This window comes from Alligator sinensis, unplaced genomic scaffold (assembly GCF_000455745.1).
Source record: "Alligator sinensis unplaced genomic scaffold, ASM45574v1 scaffold385_1, whole genome shotgun sequence".
Classification (NCBI taxonomy): Eukaryota; Metazoa; Chordata; order Crocodylia; family Alligatoridae; genus Alligator; species Alligator sinensis.
The window spans coordinates 1,034,610-1,039,020 of record NW_005842535.1 but is presented as its reverse complement, the minus strand read 5'-3'; the positions used below and the strand labels follow the sequence as shown (position 1 = coordinate 1,039,020).

The window sequence follows — 4,411 nt, the reverse complement described above, 5'->3', positions numbered from 1 at the left end:
TGACTCTGCACCATCTCAGGGTCTACACATGGTAGTCTGGCGTCTTGCTGCTGCCTCTCTACAACCCCAGTGAGAGACTTGTCGTGCCCCTCACTTAGGAACACTGAGGCAAAGAACTCGTTGAGGAGTTCAGCCTTGTCCCCTCTGTCTGTCACCAATTGTTTCTGCCCATTTAGCAGGGGTCCTATTCCTCCCTGGGCCTTCCTTTTACTCCCAATATATCTAAAAAACAATTTCTTGTTGTCTTTTACTTGGGTTGCCATCCTCAGCTCCATGGCAGCTTTGGCCCGTCTAACTGCCTCCCTACAAGCACGAGCAGAGGAGGTATATTCATCTTTGGTGATCTCTCCCTGTTTCCACTTTTTATGTTCTCCCCTTTTGTCCCTTAGGCTGCCCTGGATTTCTCTGGTCAGCCAGGGAAGCCTCCTGGCCCCTTTCCCCCTTTTGCCTCGCTCGGGGATCGTCTTGCTAAGATCCCTTTCCAGCCTGGATAGGTAGCTATCACCCCCACCCTCTCTTCAACCAAGGACTTGGACTGTTTTTCTTCCCTACCTGGACTCTGACCCTTCCACTGAGTCTCCTTCTCCTGCTGCCATTGTGTGTGTGTGTGTGTGTGTGTGTGTGTGTGTGTGTGTGTGTGTGAACCAATAACTTCATGGGGCTGTGTAGTGTGTTGTCTGTTTAATATACCTGTTATTGTGAAACCCCAAGTTGGATTTTTATCTGTTTTATGACTGTTTCCTCCTTGCCACCACATAGCTGCCCCCCAAACTCCCAGCCTTCAGCCTCTGTTTCCAGCCCCAAGCTCCCAGGTTTCTGCCTCAGTTTCTTTCCTGGCTGTCTCCTCCTTGCCACTGGGCTTTTTCCCTTGCACCAGTGACCTTGAGTAACCCTGGGGCCACTTGACCTTAAGTAACCCCAAGCCTCAGTTCCTCAGCCCAGCCCAGCTTCTCTCTAGTCTACCAGTTTTAACCCCAGTTCCAGCAACTTTCACTCCTTACACATTCTTTCTCACCTTAACCTTTTAGGGTTTATAGCTACAGCTAAAAACAATGTTCTGGCTGTGAAACAGACATGCAACATTACAAGGAATAGCTAACAGCAAAATTGCAGAAAAAAGAATAGCTTGAATAGTGTAACATTAAGACTATTAAATAGGAGTCAGGGTCATTAATTCTTGTGATTGAAGAGAAATTAGCAGGAATCAGGTAGATTATAATGAATCATGAAGCCTGTTGAGTCCCTTGGTACTTCCTGAATAGAAATGTCACTGCCCCTCCCAGGCAGGCAGTTTTAAAGTTTGGGTAGAGCGAGAATCAAAGTGGGTCTGCCCCTGACTTCTAGATCTGCCCCTGACTGCAGCAGACATTGCTGTAGGTAAGCCAGAGCTCAGGGTTTTCATTTCTCCACCAGGTAGTGGTACTAGATGTTGTGGTTCTATGTCCCAGCTGCCTGCAGAGGGTTCGAGGATTGAGAGTGTGGTCGGGGGTAGAAAGGTAAGAAAGGTTTATTGACTTAACAAAAACACAACTATGTGTAGTAACAAAACAAACAATGACAGACAAAAGCAATTAGCATCGGCAACTTATCGGCAGTCCCCTCTGATGCCTGATACACAGCAAGCTTCTCTTTCCACAAAGTTCAGTGAAGTCAGGAGTCCCTGAACAGCGCTGTCTGAGGGGTACCAGGAAGGACCCTGGAATACAGTTTTTGGGCTCCTTGAGGTCCACGGGCCCACTGATCTAGGCAACAGCTAACTAATTCTTTCCATAGAGCTGTATCTTCCTTCTGCATGGTTTCCAGATATTCTAGCTAATTTATAGCTTCTGAATGGTTCTGATAACGAATGACCACTCAGATTCCTTTTACTTCAACTGTCGTTAGAGTGACCAGTAGCAGTAAAGGCTTGCATTCCTTTGATAAGGTAATTTTAACAACACCACAAGGCCTTACTACTTCAAGGCTTTGCTAAATTTACTAGGCCTTACTTTATACAAGGCCTCACTACATCTTAAACTTTAATTAGGCTTTTAGCAACAACATATAGCTTAATATCTAAACAAATACAGAAAAACACTTGGTCTAATCTTCATAGAGCCTTTAGCAAGTACCTTTATCACACAGGCACACTTTTTCAGCTGTCACACCCTCCTGTCTAACAGCACAATATTGTGATCCTGAGAGTTGGCCTGGCCCCACAGGGCAACAACAGAGGCTGCCTGCATGAGCTGCCACCAGGTTGTGCCCGAAGGAACCAAAGGCCTGAAAAAATCTATATAAACTTAAACAAAAATGTCACAATTATTAGATGAGAGTTTCTTTTTGCTTTGTTTTATTTTTCTTTTAAAAAGGCAGAGGATTATGGAACATCCTCAGTATCTTATTAAGAAGTTTAGGAGGTAGCAAGGGTACAGTCCATGCAGCACCCCTCAAAGCCCACCATGTCATGCTGCAAGACCCGCCCTAGACCACATGGTAGTTATGACCTATCAGGCCCCAGACTGCTCTAGCCCCCAGGCACAGGCGTGGCCTATGGGGTGGCGGTGGAGTGGTGTGACCCATCTAACAACCTGCCCCACCACCCTGACCAATTGGCAGGGGTTTCAGGGGCCTTGGACCTCCCCAAGAATGACGTTGAACCAACTGGAGCGCGTAGAGGGGTGGGGCTTAGGTTGCAAGACCACCAAATCTATCTGCTTTCCCAAATGTCTGAGACTTGAGCAGATAGTGTCTGAGTGTCTTATCTGTTTGTCGGAGACTGTGCTAAGGCAAGCAGGGGTGGATATGGATTCTTTCACAATGCCTGTAGGCCCCCTCACCACAACCCCAAGACAGCCGCATAGAAAGCATTACTGTAGAAACAATTTTGAGGAGTAGGGCAGGCCCCTAGCCCAAAGACTCTTTGAGATGCAACCCTGTTCAAGAAGACCCAATGAACAGGCAAACAGAGGAGGCCCAGGCCTCCGAAGCAGACGTTGAGAATTTGGAAGATGGCATCTTTGTGCCAGAGCCTGCATGTGAAGTAGAGGTCATCGCAGAGGAGAGGTCGGTAAGAGACTTACTTGGAGCGTGGTTGTGGGGGTGGGGTGGGGCACTTAGATTTTGATGGTAGTGGTGTGGGTTCACTTCACAGCACATGTCTATTTGGAAGTAGCTAAGGACTGATTAAACAGCAGCTAACTAAGGCCTTTATTTAAACTCCTTTGCACTTAGATGAAGCCTTTTTAATGACTACAGAAAGCCTACTCACCAATACACCCATACAGCTGACACCAGAAGGAAGCATATGCCTCTGCAGAGAAGAGAGACTGGATGAGGCTGAAGAGTTCAGAAGACAATTAGGCATTGAATCATCAGGTCCTGTTTCACATCAAGAACGTAAAATCTTCATGAAGTCTCTTGTGCGCATGTAGTCATTGCCCATGAATGTCTGGCGGAGTTCTGATACAATTTCTTCTACCCCTGTGCTTATGGCTTCGTATGCCACATGTAGTGGCATGTGCTCCAGATTCACAAAACGGAACTCCTCTGTGTACCTCATGCCCCCAAACCTGGCTACAGACCACTCTTGCCTTCTCACCTGCACCATATGTACATCCACTAAAACATCCTCTGCTGACTCAGGGGACTGGGGGGAGCTTGAGGGGTCCTCTAACATGCCTTCTACATGGATTCATTATCCCAGCTCTCTGACTCTTCAGGTCTTGGTGGTGGGTCAGGCCTGGGAGGCCGGGGAACATTTGAGGGGCCCCGTAAAGGACTTCCTAAATCATAGTCACCATCTCCCCTCTCTGGCTTGGCTCCATGGGTCCTGGGGGAGGGTCAGGCCTGCGAGGAGGGGAAGCGATTGAGGGGCCTTCTAAAGCGCCATTACTAGGGGATCTCATTGTTTTCTCAATTGGTGTTTAGCCTTCCCCGCACTCGTCTTTAACCAGGCACTTACTTTTTGCCCCGCGAGCCACTTGTTAGTTAGCCACCCATTATCATAGAATCATAGAATCATAGAAGTAGGGTCGGAAGGGACCTTGTAGATCTTCAAGTCCAACCCCCTGCCTGGGCAGGAGGAAAACTGAGCTCAAATGACCCCAGCCAGGTAGGAATCGAGCCGCTTCTTAAAGACCCCCAGAGTAGGAGCCAGCACCACTTCCCTTGGAAGTTGGTTCCAGATCCTAGCCACCCTAACTGTGAAGTAGTTCTTACGGATGTCCAATCTAAATCTACTGTCCACCAACTTGTGGCCGTTATTCTTTGTTATCCTGGGGGTATCTGGGTGCGTCCTGTTTTTTAAATAAGTGCAGTTCTTTGGTACCATCTAGCAGTTCGATGTCTCTGGCCCCTCTACATTTTGTAACAGCCAACAGAGCCTGCAAAGCACAGGTTAGTATCTTAGGTATTCAAATCGATTAAATAC

General features: G+C 47.6%; 1 long non-coding RNA gene across 1 annotated transcript in view; it reads left to right on the top strand.

Moving 5' to 3' along the window:
- The window catches only part of LOC112551634, a 13,213-nt gene extending 9,145 nt beyond the window's left edge, over positions 1-4,068 (top strand). Inside the window, exon 3 of the long non-coding RNA XR_003095933.1 lies at positions 3,214-4,068. This is a non-coding gene — a long non-coding RNA (uncharacterized LOC112551634). The remainder of the gene's footprint in view (positions 1-3,213) is intronic.
- Positions 4,069-4,411: the final 343 nt, after the last annotated feature.